The sequence below is a fragment of the Camellia sinensis genome, chromosome 8 (assembly GCF_055761805.1).
Source record: "Camellia sinensis isolate YWXY chromosome 8, ASM5576180v1, whole genome shotgun sequence".
NCBI classification, from domain to species: Eukaryota; Viridiplantae; Streptophyta; class Magnoliopsida; order Ericales; family Theaceae; genus Camellia; species Camellia sinensis.
In genome coordinates, this window is record NC_138968.1 from 96583155 (window position 1) to 96602698 (window position 19544).

Consider the following 19544-nt stretch of genomic DNA (forward strand, 5'->3'; position numbering starts at 1 on the left):
CAATGCAATTTTCATCATCGAGTGCGCTGGACCAAGCGCCTAAGTCTTATGAGTGGTCAAAAATGGGGTGTCTACAGTTGGTTCTCTTTGACAGAGCTCGAAGTCATAAAATGATGTGAGTGAATGTCAAAGCCTACAGACGACCCATTTGACGCAGCCGTAAGACTTGGGCAAGAAAAAAATAAACTAAAATACAAATACTAAAGGTTGAACCCGAAGGTTGCCTACGTATCCCTTTGCAAGGAATCAAACCTGTGTAGTTCAAAGGCTAAATGCAAAATGATATGCAAAAATCATAACTTATGATCATGCAATGAGACAATGCAATGAAACATTCGCACGTATGCTAATAAACGATGAATTAATACAACCAGCAATAACAGGAATACAACACTTAAACAAAAGCATAAATCCAAGCTAAACAAACTAAGCTGTGTCTCACACAGAAATAAGCGAGTAAACAAACACGTCTCCCATGGGAAGGACAAAGAAAACACAAACCAAACTACGTCTCATGTAGAGATGGTGTAAGAAAATGCAAACCTAACTATGCCTCACGTAAGAAGGGTGAAAAGGATACAAGCCAGACTACGTTGCACGTAGAGAGAGCAAAAAACTCCATGCCAAACTACGTCTCACACAGAGAGGGCAGAGGGTGGTGTGAACTCCAAGCGTCCTTGACGTTTTAATCGAGTAATTAACATCTTAACATGTCACATGCAAAAAGAGGAAAAGCGGTGTAACCAAACAGGCGCACATGCCATTCTTAACCAAGGTAAGCAATCCTCACGCGTTGCACGCGAGAGGAGGAAAGGTGGTGTGAACAAGTAGGCGCACTTGTTGTTCTTAACCAAGTTAAACAATCCTCATGCGTCGCACGTGAGAGGAGGAAAGGTGGTGTGAACAAATAGACGCACCTGTTGTTTTTGACCGAGGTAAACAATCCTCATGCGTTGCACATGAGAGGAGGAAAGGTGATGTGAACAAATAGGGGCACTTGTTGTTTTTAACTGAGGTAAACAATCCTCATGCATCGCATCCGAGAGGAGGAAAGGAGTGTGAACAAATAGGCGCAGCTGTTATTTTTAACCGATTTGAACAATCCTCACGTGTCACACGCGAGAGGAGGAAATGTGGTGTGAACATCAGGACATGCCCAATGTTTTTAACCGAGGTAAACAATCCTCACGTGTCATACGCAAGAGGAGGAAATGTGGTGTGAACAAACAGGCCCACTTGTTGTTTTTAACCGAGTTGAAAAATCCCCACGCGATGCACGTAAGATGAGGAAAGGTGGTGAGAACACCAGGACACGCCCAATGTTTTTAACAGAAGGAACAATCCTAACGTGTTGCACGTGAGAGAATGAAAGGCGGTGTGAACAAACAAGCGCACCTGTTGTTTTTAACCGAGTTGAACAATCCTCTTGCGTCGCATGCAAGAGGAGGAAAAGTGGTGTGAACACCGGGACACGCCCAATGTTTTTAACTGAGGGAACAATCCTAATGCGTCACACGCGATAGGATGAGAGGTAGAGTGAACACCGAGACACGCCCAATGTTTTTAACCGAGGGAACAATCCTAACGTGTCGCACGCAATAGGATGAGAAGTGGGATCGATAAAAGGGAAAACAATTCAACACTTGACACAGCGAGATTGGAAGGCCTCAAAAAATAAAGCCCACCAAGATAGCCCAATTCAGGGTGCAAAATTAAAACGCGAACCAAGGTACAAAACGTAAACACGAAGTTAGGTACAAAATGTAAACACGAATTTTAACGAAGCTTTCAAATGTGAATTCTAACAAACTAATCAAAGATATAAAATCAAAATAATCAAAACGATGCTTGAATTAACAAGTTTATGTGAACGAAACAGCACAAAAGGAACAAATCTCTCTCCTTTTCTATTTTTCTCTTCTTAGTTTTGCTTCGTTTTTTTTCTACTGTTTTTCTCCTTTTCCTCTTTTCTTTTTGCTTTTGCTTTTTTGTTTTTTTTTTCTTTTCATTGTCCAAATTTGGAACAAAACCCAATATTGAAACAAACAAAACAAAATAACTAGAAAAAAAAAACTAGGTTGCATTTGGGGTAGGTCGGGCCCTAATGAAGCATAACCAGGGCCTAATGGAGCCGGCCGGGTTGCAATAGCGATAGGGGAAGTTTTGAGAAAGCCATGACCCGTGGCTGTTTTTAACACATCCAAACCTCACTTCACACACACCCAAGACCGAAATTCTCTCTCCCCTCTCTCTAACCTCTCTCTCTCTCTCTAAATTTCCCCTTTCCTTGAGTTACCCAACAATCCTTGCAAAAATTTTCCTAAATCTTCTTTCAAATCTCTACGTTTTGAACCGAACAAAATTTGATTTGGGTGGAGTTTGAGTTTTTCTCTCGGTTTCTCTCACATTTGCCCACACTATTCCTCTACCCCCTTGATTCTTCACTCTCTGTTCCATTTTTTTTTCTAGGGTTTGAAATTTTGGAGGTTTTTTGAATTTTCACTCAATCTCACTTACCCCCTCACTTTTTTTTTGCTCGTTTTCTCATTTTCCCTAATACGTCCCTATGGCTAGTGATGAGGTTCCCATTCTCGACCCCGCTATGGGTATTGGCGTCATCTTAGGTGTGAATATAGAGGCTGAGGGTGCTCTTGTATTGTTTTCCCTTGCCGATAGGCCATTCGACTCGACCACCTACCGGCCACGTACACATGCTCTGACCCCTAGTGGTATCTTGAGATTCGGGGGCCTCATCCTAGGGATAGATGAGGATATCTAGCTGCGAGAGGCAACGGAGCACTTGTCTACCGATGCCTCTACGGTAAGTAATATTTCCTTTGTTTTTGCACATATGTTGAATCTCATATGCAAACTACTCGTCAATGTTGTACATGTATTGATAACATTTCCCATTTGCAGGTGATAGCCAGGAGGATTGGCAGTTACGAGTCCACATCCGGTCCTCGATACTAGTATGAGAGGCTTTTCGTGGAGGTATGCACACAGGTCGATGCTGCAGGCTTCAGGCCTTTCTGTTCGAGGCTTATACAGATGAAGGCTGAGCCACTGCTCTGCAGAGCCTTGCTAGAGAGATGGTGGGACACCACTGACTTATTTCATTTCTCGTTGATAGGGGAGCTAACCCTGACTTCATATGACTTCTCGATACGCATTGGCTTGCGGGTCAGGGTTTGCAGCCCGATCCCATTTGATCCCGATATGATTTAGTGGAGAGCCGCACAGCGCCAGCTCTTCGGGGAAATTCCAGACACCACCAGCTACGGGATGGTGAGGAACAGTTGGTTCTTTGATCACTTCTTTGACTTTCAGCCAGCTACTCCAAATGAGGTTGCCTAGTACACCCGCGGCTTCCTTATGTACCTCCTCGATACTACCCACTTTGCGAACAGGGAAAATACTGTAGGGTTGTATCTCCTAGGAACACTGGTACACCTACCACAGGTGGCAGAGTGTGATTGCGGTGGCGCCAACTTAGCCACTCTATACTGCTACATGAGCTCCGTATCTCGCCGAAAAGTGGATACACTTGGCGGCTACTGGAGGGTTTGGGAGGTACACCTCATTTTCTTACTTTCTATTCGACTTTGCATTCTGTTCAACTTTGCATTTCATTTTTTGTTCATATGCTTATTACTTCATCCATGTCTTTCTACTTCCAGCTGTGGGTTTACACGTATTTCACCTCCCTGGCTCTGGTCCCAATTAGGCCAATTGAGTTGTCAGTACCCCGGTCCCGGTACTACAACTCTTGATTTGAGTGACGCCACCGCATAGACTGAGACTTCCCTTACTTTTGCCGTTTCTTTGACACGATCACTGTTTCCATATTGCACTGTCATTCTCATACTGTATTGTTTCTACACTGCACTGTCATTCTCATAATGTTGCTTCTTATACCGTTGTTTCCATACTGTGGTTCCATACTACTTAGATCTTTGACATATGACATCTGCTTCCATAGGTTGACTGGCATCCCTGGGTAGGTATTCCTCAGGCAGCGAGGATGACCTACGTTGCTGCATAGCACACCTCCACCATGCGAATTCTGTTTGGGGGCCCCTTCGACAGGACATATTACTTGGAAGAGTGGTTCATCTATCAGACATGAGGCGTAGCTGATCCTAACATTCCTCATCCTCCTTCTCTCGGCAAGAGGGTAGTTGATGATCTTCGTGATGGACCCCAGGTTAACTTCCTTGTGTTAGGGGAGGATGGTGATCGGTACCATGAGCCCAACGACTTCATTGCCTTCTTACATACTCGGGTGATGGTGCTCCTTACCCTGGGTATGGCCTATGCCATTCCAGAGGTTATCGTTATTGCTGTTAGAGGTGCTTCTGCCACCGCTCCGCTCCCTGGCTTCTTGTGATTCCGACTGAGGTCATATACATGCGGCCAAATGGGGTGATCGAGCAGATCCCCCTTGAGCTTATTGAGGAGAGGGATCGCAGATTGGTGCTTGCCTCCACCATTGAGCAGGTACACACTTCTTTATACTTCTGCCCACTACACTTTCTGCTGTGCTTCATTACTTTCTGCCCATTATGCTTCATTACTTGATGTCCACGGTGCTTACTTTCTACTCCCTGCATACCATTATCTTGTCTCATATTCTCACATCTTTTGCAGATGCCTGCGGGATATGTGGATGACCTCCTTCGGACAGTTGACAGACTGCTCCTGATGGTACGGAGGAGACAGATTGCTCTGGCTATCCATGGGATTGAGGTATACTTTGCCCCTGGTTTACAGTCATCACAATCTTGCTTACAACTATGTTGATCTTTTTTGATATTTGTAATCTCTCTATTTCCTTTCTTCTTTCAGCTTGAGCCAGCACTAGTTGCACCTGCAGGACCTCCTCCAGCTAGGAGATGTTGACGGGGCCCAGTGAGGGGCAGGAGAGGAGCTGACCGGAGAAGAGGTAGAGTGAGATAGCGCTCTCCTCCCGAGGAGTGTTTCAAGGAGTACACGACCTCTAAGGAGGAGGGGGAGGCGGTTGACATACGGTCTAGCAGTCCTAGTGATGACAGTGACGCACCTCCTCCGCAGCTGAGGAAGAAGAGAGCGAGGATGGGTTCTTGATTTTTTTTCTTTTGCTTTGTAGTTAGGAACTATATAGCTTCAAATGAACCTATGTATTTTGGTTTTTGAAGACTTTTCTTTTGTTTTTGGTCTGTGTAAATAATGATTGGGGTTGGACAGACCAGTTAAAAAGATAGATTTTTGCATTGATTTTCTCGCATGATATGTGATAAATGAATGACACTTGCATAATACTTTTGTACAAGACTGTTAATAACTATGAATGCTTGCTCTTGAATTGATTCTTGAATAAGATAATAACATACAACTGGTCAAAATATAAAATGCAACTTGATAACACGAAAACAAAATGAGAATAACTCGAAAAATACTAAAAAACACTTGGTATAAATAAAACAGGACTCAAAATACAGCTTTAGTACACCGAAGCAAAGGCCAGCACCTTTCTGCAATTGCACTGACCTAGGCCAACATTTAGACTAAGCCAGGTCTAAATAGGCACGGTTGGGCTTCAATGAGGCACGATAGGGCCCAAAAATGAGGTCGGTCAGTGTTGTCCAGCTGTTATGCACTACTGCTTCTCAAAGTTTATAAAGGTGCTCCCAAGCTGTTTTGTGACGACCTTGACCTCCAAACTTGTACATTATATAATTTAAATAAGTTTAATTGCATGATTATGTGCTTAATTGTGTGATTGCATGTTTAATTCTATAATTATTTGTCGATATATGGAATATCTGTTTAAATTGACGACTTAGAGTCAAAAATTGGGAGCCTAAACGGCTTCAGAAACTAAATTGACTGGCCCAAGAGGCTAATTAGAATATTTGGAATTTTATGGCAACTTTAATTGCAATTTGATTTGGACCAAAATAATTAGAATAAACTGATTGAATTAGTTAGAATTAAGCCTAATTAATTAATCCTAACCATATTTGATTAGGCTAACTTAATCACATCCTATATAAGACCCAAATTAAGCTTATGAGCTTATTTTATATACACGCTCAGCTGAGAATTGAGAGAGAGGAGAGGAGAGAAAGAGGAGAATTGTAAAGAATTAGTGGGAGGTTCAAAGATTGGAGCCATAACACACTTGAATTCAACGCTAGGTATGGCATTCATCACTAACTCATGTAGTTATGGCATGTAGTAGTTGAATTCCTATCATTTTTGAACTTATTGTCATGTTATTGAAGAAAAGAAGCTATGAATATCATAAAAATGGAAGAATGGAGTTGAATTGCTTACATGCATGCCTATTTTGAGTTAAGCTCCATGAAATTCCTACATGCATGGCACAATTATACCTTATTTTGCAGAATCTTTCATGTTTTCATGCCTCTCATGTCACTTGATCATATTTTGAACATGTTTTGGAGAAATGTACACTCAAATAGAGTTAAACTTATTTTATAAATTGAGGTTGGAGTCATTGGTTGGGAAATTACCACGATTTTGAATAAATGGGTTCAAATTGGAAGTGTTTTCATGTTATATAGTGACTCTCCATGTTTTATACCAAAAAACACAAGATTTGAAGCTTTGAGTACCATGTTTGAACTTCAAACACAGTTCTTGAAATTCCAGAATTCGTGCTGTCTGCTCGAGCGAGAGATTCCTTGCTCGAGCGTGGAATTCGGGCTCCCAGAAGTTTCTAAAATTTTACAGTCTGCTTGAGCGGCCAAAGTGGCGCTCGAGCGAGGACCCTTTTTCTCAGTCTTCCACTCTAGCTACCATCGTGAGGAAATTTCATGTATTCAGTACTTTTGCAGACTGTTCGAGTGACAGAAATTACACTTGAGCGACCACCTTTTTTTTTAAACCCACCTTTTTTTTTAAACCCCCGCTCGAGCGTAGGAAGTTGCACTCGAGCGAAGACCCTGTTTTCAGCAAAGTTTTACCAACTCTTTTAAGTGCATATTTGCATCCTTATGCCACTCCAAGCATTCTTAGGCATCTTTTGGACTCAGATAATCATGCAATAAGTTAGAGACGCATAAAAAGAATTGAATTAAAATAAATTGGAGTTTCATTTGTACTTTGTTATGTGCTTCATTTAGGTGGACATCCGAAGCTAAGTGTCACCGCAAATCACTGTGAGTAATAAGCTTATAAAGATATGTGCTTGATTGAATGAATTCTTAAAATGATTTGATAATTGATAGCATGGCTTGTTAAAATGTTATGTCTTTTAATGAATGAAGTTCTTGTGGCATCCATTGAATATAGGCCCTTGCCTGGGGGTAATAGTACCATGGCTAGGCCCTTGCTTTGGGGTAATAGTACCATGGCTAGGCCCTTGCCTGGGGGTAACAATACCATGGCTAGGCCCTTCCCTGGGGGTAATAATACCATGGCTAGGCCCTTGCCTAGGGGTAACAATACCATGGCTAGGCCTTTGCCTGGGGGTAACAATGCCATGGCTAGTATGATACGTTATCATTGGAATAATATTTGTCACTTCATGGATGTACCACAGATAATATTACAAAGGACTTTTGTTACTGCAAAGAGCTGCTATTATTGCTAATCAAAATGTTTTGTTGTGAATTTGATCTAATATGGGGAATGCCTCCCTTGAAATTGTAAGACAGGTTTTTGTACAAATGTCGAACCTCATTCACTTAACCTCTTTATTCTGTTATTACTCATTGGGCTCTAGCTCACTATTTATTTATATATGTAATTGTAGGTGGGCAAACTGAACATCAGAGTTAGATAGCCTCGAGTTTACCCGGGTCAGCCTTTTGTGGAGCTTCCAACTGAAGTAATCAGGCTTAGGTGGAGCCGTGCTTGTCGAACCCCTTTTGTGTGGTTTAATGGTTTGTATTTGTACATAGTCGGGGTTGTATTTTGTAAGATATGAATTGGTACTTATGTTGGATATAATTTTGAAACAAAACCTTGCTTATCATATTTGCTCCCCTCATATATGCACGGCTGAATGGATGAATTCTATAGCATTTTTTTTTGACTTCCGCTAAGCCCCGTACTTTACATTAAAGGCTTATTTGTATGGAGGCCGTAGGTAATCTATGAATACTGGCCGGTCATGAAGCTAAACCTATAGGGACGGGTTTGGGTCGTGACAGAGTGGTATCAGAGCACGAGTTATATCTCACTCACTTGTCCATTGAGCTATAGAAGGTCTAAAAGAGACTTCAGGAATGCATTCATGTGCATTTGATATGTTGAGTGAGATAACCTTGTGATTATATATGCAACTATGTACATGACTATAGGTATATCTATATTGTGTTTGTTATAATACAAAGTTTCATATAGAAAATGGTGAGAACCAGAGGTGATGAAATATAGGAGGCAACCTCCTCAAGACTGGATAGAATGGAACAAATGATGCAAGACATGGCTGAAGCCATAAGACAACAATAACAATGGCAACAACAACAACAACAACCACCTCCCCCACCTCCAATGCATGTACCACCTCTAGCTCCAGGGTGTCAGCCGGAGACCTGTACTATTGCCTTGATCGGGGAATTTAGGAAGATGAAGCCACCAGTATTTCAAGGTGGAATTGAACCGTTGAAGGCTGAAGCTTGGGTCTTGGGCATTGAAAAGTTGTTTAAAGCATTCCCATGTACCGAAACTCAGAAAGTGTAACTAGCAGCATTCACCCTAGAAGATGATGCCAGACGTTGGTGGATGTTAGTGTTAGATGATAATAAGGATGTTACTTGGGCTCGTTTTCTGGAAATTTTCTATGAGAAATATTTTCCCCATTGTGTGCGGGATAAAAAGGCAGCTGAATTCATGGAGCTCAAGCAGGGAAATAAATCAATAGCTGAATATAAGGCTCAGTTTAAAAAATTAGCTTGTTTTGCACCGAACATGGTAGACACAGATTACAAGAAGGCTGGACAGTTCGAAAGAGGATTATGTGACCCAATTCTAGATAAGATTAATGTACTCAAATTGTCGACGTATGTGGATGTACTTGATAGGGCACTAATAGCAGAGAGAAATGTGGCCAGCTGTAAACAAAACTTCGAATGGAAAGGCAGAAAATAGAATTTTAGCAAGGGAACTACATCAACGAACAAGAAGTTCAAGTCGGGGAGTTCTAATAATACCGGTTCAAGCCAAAGTGGTAATTCAATACCAGCTTGTACTACATGTGGAAAGAAACATGGAGGTGTATGCTATCGTGCGACAGGGGCTTGTTATCATTGTGGGAAGTTTGGGCACATTGCCAAGGATTGTACACAACCACGTCAGAGTGGCAATCAAGGTGCCACAAGCTCGATTGGATCAGCTCCCATAACAAAACCAACTGCAGTATCAAATGCCACATGAAATGATCAAAGGCCCTTGGGTTTTTGCATCGATTCTGGGGGATACTCAGAAAACTGAGGCCGTGGTGTCAGGTACAATCTCCATTTATGGTAAACCTGCTTATGCTTTAATTGATTCAGGGTCTACACACTCATTTATTTCTCTGGTCTTTGCTGAAACTTTGAATAGACCTATGGAAACATTGAATTATATACTATGTGTTGCATCACCTACGGGGGGATCCATGCTATGTTCGACTGTATTTATTGCATGTGAATTGTTTCTTAGGAATGCTACCTTGTATGCTGATTTAATACCTTTAGACATGGGACATTTCGATGTTATTTTGGGTATGGATTGGCTAGCTAAATACCATGCAACTATTGATTGTACCTTGAAACGAGTAATATTCCGACCACCCGGGCAAGAGGAATTTTATTTTGAAGGAAAATGGGTAGTCTCACCCCCATACCTTATATCTGCCATGAAAGCCAGAAAACTAATGAGTAAAGGTTGTTAAGGGTATTTGTGTAGTGTGATAACCGAACCAACGGTAGACATTACTTTAGACAATATACCAGTGGTGAGAGATTTTCCTGATGTGTTTCTGGATGAATTACCTGGCCAACTTGTTGATAGAGAAATCGAATTCACAATTGATGTAATACCAAGAACTCAACCAATTTATGAACTCCCTACTGTATGTCTACCACTGAAATAAAAGAATTGAAAATTCAGTTGCAGGAATTGTTGGATAAAGGGTTTATCAGATCAAGTACATCCCCATGGGGCGCACCGGTACTTTTTGTTAAAAAGAAAGACGGCACTCTCCGATTATGCATTGATTACTGAGAGCTTAACAAGGTAACAGTGAAAAATAAATACCTTTTGCTGCGTATCGATGACCTGTTTGACCAGTTGCAGGGGGCACATATATTTTCGAAGATTGACTTGAGATTAGGATATCATCAATTGAAGATTAAGGCTTAGGATGTTGAAAAGACTACCTTCCGAACTAGGTATGGACATTATGAGTTTTTAGTCATGCCATTTCGGGTTACAAATGCACCTGCAGCATTTATGGATTTAATGAACAGAATTTTCAAACCTTTCCTAGATGACTTTGTTGTTGTATTCATTGATAACATCCTGATCTATTCGAAAAATAAAGATGAGCATGAGCGACATTGAAACTAACTCTTCAAACACTTAGAGAAAAACAGTTGTATGGGAAATTCAAAAAGTGTGAATTTTGGCTTGCTGAAATTGCATTTTTGGGGCACATCATTAATAAGGATGGTATATCTATGGATCCTCATAAAATTTAAGCCATTATTAACTGGCCTACCCCAACTAATGTATCAGAAGTTCATAGTTTTATGGGATTGACAGGGTATTACCCAGGGTATTACCCAAGATTCGTTAAAGACTTTTCAAAAATTATTGTGCCATTGACTCAGTTGACTCGAAAAAGGGAACTATTTGAGTGGACGAATCAAAGAGAAACAACCTTTCATGAGTTGAAGACAAGACTGACTGCAACCCCAATCCTTACTATTCCCTCAAGTACTGAAAATTTTGTGATTTTTAGTGATGCATCCTATAGGGCTTGGGTTGTGTTTTAATGCAGAATGGCAAGGTTATTGCATATGCCTCTCGACAGTTAAGACCATACGAGAAGAATTACCCTACACATGACTTGGAACTTGCTGCAGTTGCGTTTGCATTAAAGATATGGCAACACTATTTGTATGGGACCAAATGTGAAGTGTACACAGATCATAAGAGCTTGAAATACTTTTTCACATAGAAAGAGTTGAACATGCGTCAAAGGCAATGGCTTGAATTAATCAAAGATTATGACTTACAAATTCACTATCATCCAGGCAAAGCTAATACTGTAGTAGATGCACTTAGTAGAAAGAATGTGGGGAATATTGCCTGTTTACTCACGGATCAAAAAGAGTTGTTACTGGAGTTTGAAAAACTTGAAATTGAAGTAGTGCCTTTTGAACAAAGTAGTTTGATGGCTGCAATGTTTGCCGAGTCTACTATTCTCGAGGAAATTAAACGGAAACAGATGAATGATGAGTTTTTGAAAAATATTCGTGATGAACTTGACACCAAGCCTAAACCAGGGTTCATAATTGAAGACTTTGTGTGGAAATATCAGGGGAGATTGTGTGTCCCGAATGATGCAGATTTGAAAAGGAAAATTTTAGAGGTAGCTCACAAGTCAATGTTTACTATGCATCCAGGAAACACCAAAATGTACCAAGACTTGAAGTTAGTGTATTGGTGGCCTAACATGAAAAGGGAGATTGCCGACTCTAACTCTAAATGCTTACAATGCCAGCAGGTAAAAGTAGAATATCAAAAACCAGCAGGTCTGCTTCAGTCTCTTCCTATTTCGAAATGGAAATGGGAACATATCACCATGGACTTTGTTGCTGGCCTACCCTGGACACCAAGAGGTATGGACTCTATTTGGGTTATAGTTGATAGATTGACTAAATTTGCTCACTTTCTTGCTGTAAAGACTTTATTTACTGCTTATAGACTTGCTACTATCTACATTGATGAGATTATTCGACTACATGGGGTTCCACTGTCTATTGTTTCAGATAGGGATCCTAAATTTGTTTCTAGATTTTGGCATAGTTTGCAGGAGGTAATGGGAATAGAATTGAGATTTAGTACAACATTTCATCCACAAACCGATCGGCAAACCGAGAGAACTATTCAGACCTTAGAAGACATGCTTCATATGTGTGTATTGGATTTTCAGGGAAGTTGGGAAACTTATTTGCCATTGGCCGAATTTGCTTATAATAACAGTTTTCATGCGAGTATCGGTATGGCACCATATGAGGCACTATATGGTAGAAAGTGTAGATCGCCAGTTTGTTGGTTAGAGGTTGGTGATAGAGCTATTTATGGGACTGAACTTGTGCAGGAAACAACTGAGAAGATCAAAATCATCTAGCAAAGGCTCAAGACTGCACAGAGCCTATAGAAAAGCTACGCAGATCAACGAAGAAAGGACCTAGAGTACAAAGTGGGAGATCACGTATTCGTCAAGGCGACCCTAATGAAAGGGCATATGAGATTTGGTAAAAAGGGAAAATTGCCTCCTCACTACATTGGACCGTTTCAGATCCTTGAGAGGTTGGGTCCCATTGCTTATCGCATTGCCTTGCCACTAGGAATGGAACAAATGCAAAACGTTTTCCATGTATCCATGCTTCGTGGGTATCTTAGAGATCCATTCCATGTGATTTATTACCACCGAATTGCTCTAGACGAGGATATGATGTATGAAGAATGGCCCGTGCAAATCATTGATCGGCAAGTGAAGCAATTGAGAAACAAAACTATCCCTATGGTGAAGGTCGAGTGGAGAGAACATTATGGGAAAGAGGCCACTTGGGAGAAAGAGGAAGAGATGCGGTAACTTAAGTATGGAGGACCAAACTTTCTAAGGGGGAGAGACTGTGATGACCCTGACCTCCAAACTAGTACATTACATAATTTAAATAAGTTTAATTGCATGATTATGTGCTTAATTGTGTGATTACATGTTTAATTCTATAATTATCTATTGATATATGGAATATTTGTTTAAATTGATGACTTAGAGTCGAAAATTGGGAGCCTAAACGACTTCAGAAACTGAAATTGACTAGCCAAGAGGCCAATTAGAATATTTGGAATTTTATGGCAACTTTAATTAAAATTTGATTTGGACCAAAATAATTAGAATAAACTGATTGAATTAGTTAGAATTAAGCCTAATTAATTAATCCTAACCATATTTGATTACACTAACTTAATCACATCCTATATAAGACCCAAATTAAGCTTATGAGCTCATCTTATATACACACTCAGCTGAGAATCGAGAGAGAGGAGAGGAGATTTCAACATTTAGAGAGAGAAAGAGGAGAATTGTAGAGAATTAGTGGGAGGTTCAAAGATTGGAGCCATAACACACTTGAATTCAACACTAGGCATGGCATTCATCACTAACTCATGTAGTTATGGCATATAGTAGTTGAATTCCTCTCATTTTTGAACTTATTGGCATGTTACTGAAGAAAAGAAGCTATGAATATCATAAAAATGGAAGAATGGAGTTGAATTGCTTTCATGCATGCATATTTTGAGTTAAGCTCCATGAAATTCCTACATGCAAGGCACAATTATACCTCATTTTGTAGAATCTTTCATGTTTTCATGCTTCTCATGTCACTTGATCATATTTTGAACATGTTTTGGAGAAATGTACACTCAAATAGAGTTAAACTTATTTTATAAATTGAGGTTGGAGTCATTGGTTGGGAAATTACCATGATTTTGAATAAATGGGTTCCAATTTGAAGTGTTTTCATGTTATATAGTGACTCTCCATGGTTTACTCCATGTTTTATATCGAAAAACACAAGATTTGAAGCTTTGAGTACCATGTTTGAACTTCAAACACATTTCTGGAAATTCCAGAATTCGTGTTGTCCGCTCGAGCGAGGGAGTCCATGCTCGAGTGTGGAATTCGGGCTCCCAAAAGTTTTTGAAATTTTACAGTCTGCTCGAGCGACCAAAGTGGCGCTCGAGCGAGGACCCTTTTTCTCAGTCTTCCGCTCGAGCGACCATCGAGCAGAAATTTCATGTATATAGTACTTTTGCAGACCGCTCGAGCGACAAAAATTACGCTAGAGCGACCACCTTTGTTTTTTAACCCCCGCTCAAGCGTAGGAAGTTGCGCTCAAGCGGAGACCTTGTTTTCAGCAAAATTTTGCCAACTCTTTTAAGTGCATATTTGCATCCTCATGCCACTCCAAGCATTCTTAGGCACCTTTTGGACTCCGATAATCATACAATAAGTTAGAGACGCATAAAGGGAATTAAATAAAATGAAATGGAGTTTCATTTGTTCTTTGTTATGTGCTTCATTTAGGTGGACGTTCGAGGCATAGTGTCACCGTAAACCACTATGAGTAATAACCTTATAAAGATATGTGATTGATTGAATGAATTCTTAAAATGATTCGATAATTGATAGCATGGCTTCTTGAATTGTCATGTCTTTCAATGAATGAAGTTCTGTTTTGAAATGATATTGTGGCATCCATCGAATATAGGCCCTTGTCTGGGGGTAATAGTACCATGGCTAGGCCCTTGCCTGAGGTAATAATACCATGGCTAGACCCTTGCCTGGGGGTAACTCTACTATGGCTAGGCACTTGCCTGGGGGTAACAATACCATGGCTAGTATGATACGTTATCATTGGAATAATATTTGTCACTTCATGGATGTACCACATATAATATTACGAATGGCTTTTGTTACTACAAAGAGATGCTATTATTGCTAATCAAAATGTTTTGTAGCGAGTTTGATCTAATATGGCGAATGCCTCCCTTGAAATTATAAGACAGGTTTTTGTACTAATGTCGAACTTCATTCACTTAACCTATTTATTCTATTATTACTCATTGGGCTCTAGCTCACTATTTATTTATATATGTAATTGTAGGTGGGCAAACTGAACATCAGAGTTAGATAGCCTCAAGTTTACCCGGGTCAGCCTTTTGTGGAGCTTCCAAGTGAAGTAATCAGGCTTGGGTGGAGCCATGCTTGTCGAACCCCTTTTGTGTGGTTTAATGGTTTTGTATTTGTACATAGTTGGGGTTGTATTTTGTAAGATATGAATTTGTACTTATGTTGGATGTAATTTTGAAATAAAACCTTGCTTATCATATTTGCTCCCCTCATTTATGCACGACTCAATGGATGAATTCTATAACATTTTTTTTGACTTCGGCTAAGCCCCGTACTTTACATTAAAGGTTTATTTGTATGGAGGCCGTAGGTAATCTATGATTACTGGCCAGTCATGATGCGAAACCTATAGGGGGCAGGTTTGGGTCGTGACAGTTTTCCAGGTAGAATCGCCAGTTCTTGGTATTTTGCTCTCAAGATGGAGACTCTTCTCGACAATAGGCTTCGAGACTGGATAGCCACTTTGGATGGCTCGGAAAAGGTGAACTTTTGTAGTTTTGGCCTAAACGCTCCTTTTCCTCTAAGTCGTACCTTGCTTTGTTTTCCATTCCTCCATGCCCCTGCTCGATGCTGGAACCTGATCACACATGTGTTTCGCTTTAGATCACAGGAGATATGTCCAACAATCGAAGAATTTCAAGCATTGAGGGAATCCCGGCGCAACGAAGAAATCATGCCTCAGCTCCGCTTTGTCCATGCCTAGGCTTTGGGCTGAATGTGTGGGTTTTCAACACATGAGGCTTGGTCCTTGGCCCATGATTGGGAGCTAGACATCCCCGGCTTAGTTCATCGATTTTCTGCCATTGGAAACAGGGATGACCTTCTCTAGTGAGGTTATCGGAAACATACTCTCTGTTTATGTTTACTTGCACAATTCCTTCTTGCCCTTAGTTCCAGCGGAGCCAGCATCTGGTTGATCGAAGTGGCCCAATGTCTGAAAGAGAGTAAAAGTTGCATGGGCCAGGCCCTGGCCAAAACCTTGATGTGTTTGGATGCCATTCATCGGCGAAAGACTACTCGCTTTGTAGGGAGTCCGTTACTTCTTCAGGTATTGCCTCTCACCCTGCTAATTTATAATTCTCACATCACTCGGTAGACCGCCCGGAGAACTCACGAGAAAATCTCGTTTTGTTCTCTAGCTGCTACAGTTCGGACTTAATGTCACGGTTGTGAATCTAATCTCGCAAAGTGCGATGCAAGACCGATAAATCACCAAAGAGTCCAAATCCAGCAAATCATTTTGAAAAACTGATTTTTAAGAAAGAAGTGCCAAACATGGACTGCTTTGCCAGATACAGAGTCGCCACCCTAATATATTATTTTTGGGGGAATTTAGGAAACCTTGACTTGTGCCTAAGGCCACGTGTCCGTCATCACCAAAGTTGCCTCGACTCGGGAACCTGGGTACGAGAGGGGAAGGTCATGCAATGGGCACCCCTGCTCGTTCGATCAAAGAGCTTTCTGTAAGACCCGGGCCTCGGCGAGGGTAAATCCTGACAGGAACATATCCTCCGTGCCATTCTCAATTTCCAAAACCGGTGTAGACACCTCTGGCGGCGGATGGATTGACGAATTCCCAAAAACTATAGACACCCCCTTCCCATGGGGGTACGTCAACATCTGATGTAGGGTAGAAGAGACCGCCCTCACCTGGTGCAGCCACAGCCGCCCTAGGAGTAGATTGAAGGTCGCGGGAACGTCGAAGACATGGAAGTCAATATCATGTTGTCCTGGACTAACCTGAGTCTGGATCTTTACGGTCCCCATCACTTCTCTGCTAGTATTGTCATATGCCCTTATTACCTGGGCTGTTGGCACAAAGTCCGCGGGCTTCAACCCAATTGCATATGCCGTCCTCGACGGGCACACGTTAATAGCGGATCCCGTGTCAACAAGAATTACTAGTACCCACTTGTCTCTACATTCCACAGAGATGTAGAGAGGTTTGTTATGATTTGCACCCTCAGGCGGCAGTTCCTTGTCGGAAAAGGTCAACATCAGGGAAGCCCCACTCGGAAAAACCAATCCTACCAGCTGCTCAGGCGTGGTGTCTATTGAGAGTTTGGCTTTGTCCATTGCAAATAGGACAGCTTGTCTATGAACTCGTGAAGCCATAAGCAGTCCCAGATGGAGATGTCTGCCTGTATCTTTTTCAACTGTCTCAGCACAGTCTCTTCTTCGAGTAGCTTTTCTTTCTGCTTCTCCGTCTCCTTGTCCTTTCCGGACGCCTCTAGTTGATCTAGGTGTGGGGGTTTGAAATATCGCCCTCTCCTAGTCACGTGGTCAACTTCGCCAATATACCAGGTATCATTCGGCTGGTTATTCCCCCAGTCCTCATTGGTGTGGGCAAGACATAGGTCATCGTCTTCCCACCACATGCCATCGGCAGCCGACAAACACCTGTCTGGCTCCGTTACAACTATCCTTGTACCCATAGCACCTTCCGTCCATGTGCTTGTAGCACGCTCTGTCCTTGTGCACATAGCACGTTCAGTCCCCACAGGGGCTTTGGCCTTTCTGGCTCTCTCAGAATCTTCGATCCCTTCCCGTTCAAACTGCTTCAGTGCAGCCTGCTGTTCAATATCTCCTGTATTCAAAATGCCCAGATCTCGAGCGAAATTCTTGGCACTGGCGCTTTCCAACGATGCATTCTGATTCCCGGCCCTTCCGGCCACAGCTGATGTCCTTGTCCCTGACGGGCCCTGTTCTGTTTGAGATTCTTCAACAACATCTGGTTGGTCATCAAGCCACCCTGTAGCCTCTGCTGACCCATCAAAATCAAACCAGTTGACTGTCATGTCTCCTGGATCTTGTTCGTTGAAAACCTGAAGGTTAGCAATGTCCTCTTCCAGATCTGCTAAGTCATCTAGCCTCTGATCAAGTCCAGCCTCCCGTACTACACAAATCTCTGCCCCCACTGGCAATTCCACATTCGGCCTAACTTGGCCCGCTGACATAATGTAGCCACTCAGATTGTATACCTCCTCAGCAAAGCTCCAAAATTCCTCAGACCCTAAATCAACAGTCCCACTTTCCGCCGAAATCATCCCTGTCCTATCTTCAATAATCACCACCGTTGGTTCAGGTTGGGTTCGGGAGATGTCCAACATGCACAAGTCAGTGCTGTCAGGAATGAACACCTCCGACTTGGGTAGGTGGGACGGGGTGATGTATGCGCTAAGGTCGTATGACACAACCCCAGTTTAGATCAGATTGATGCGTTTGGGAGGTGGAGCTTGGTTATGTGGCGGGAGAGGAATGGTTGTGACATTCAGTTTTTCCAGAGGCACAATCACCCAATTGTCAACGAGATCTTGAATCTCGTGACGCAATCTAAAGCAATGGTCGGTGTCGTGACCATGCTGTTGGTGAAAGGCGTAGTATTTAGCTCGGTTATGGGAGGGGGAAGTGTTTCTGGCAATGGCCGCGGCTCCAGGGGCTTCAAGTGCCCTTTCTTGATTAAACCCCTAGAGCTTTGGACAAGGGCATGTATAGTGGAGTGAAGGTTCTTTGGCCTCGAGGTAGGTACTTCGTTGTTTGTGAGTTACTTCCGGATGCGCCGGTGAATGGTGTAGCCGTAAGGGTTCTTGGGGTGGTGGTGGTGACCATGCTCACATCTGAAGCTTTGGCAGCTGCAGCACTGCTTGTGCCTGCATTCGTACTGCGGTTGAAAGTCCTCTTGGGCTGTGCTCTGTCATTGTCAATTAGACCCTGCTTCAAGGCGTCTTCGATCTGCACCCCAATCTCATGTAGATTTGCAAAAGTGGGGAGAGGGAGGACGATCATCGTCTGCATGAGCTTGGGCTAGAGGTTGCGCACAACCATCCGTATTTGATCTTTGTCAGTCGGCCTAATGGTCATCATTGAGGCTTTGCCGCCCTCCAGCGGGTTACGAAGTCGGAAAAGCTATCCTTCGGCTCCTGTCTAGTCGTCTCGAGATCGCAAGTTGTGATCTCGATCTGCGTATTGTAAGAGTATTGAGCCACGAAGGCCTCAGCCATCTCTTCTCAGTTCCTCTTAACGGAGTCTTCTAGTTTTGCATACCAAATAACCGCTACACTTGACGGGGTCCGGCCAAATAGGGAAAACTTCTGCAATCTGGAGAGGCCCATCGGCCTTAAGATATCTGAAAACAGCCGTAGGTGCACCATGGGATCCCTAGACCCATCGAAACAGTCTATGTACGGCATTTTAAATCGGTCCGGCAGAGTCACAGCCGAGTCGGTGTACATCCTCAATGTCCGAAATGGATTTCACACCCTGAGATTTCTTGAACAGCTTTTCAAGCTTGCTCACTTTTAGTGCCGTGGGGTCCACCTCGAACTCAAAGGGAGAATCCGGCAAGTTGGTCTGTGCTTTGGGTGGTTGGGGTAGGATCAGGGCCGGAGCCGGCCCTGTTGGAACATCCGTATCATCATGGACGTGTATTGTCTCCCCTGGTATGGGAACTCTTGGTGGGGTAGGAACCTGGTGTGAAGCAGATGCTCCGGCTTGCTGCTATAGCCTGGTAATTAACTCTGCCTGTTGGACCATGACTTCGGCCTGTTGTTTGGAAAATTCTGCTTGACAGGCAGCGTCCTGCGGCATGATTTTCATACTTTCCTGGAGCTGACGCATC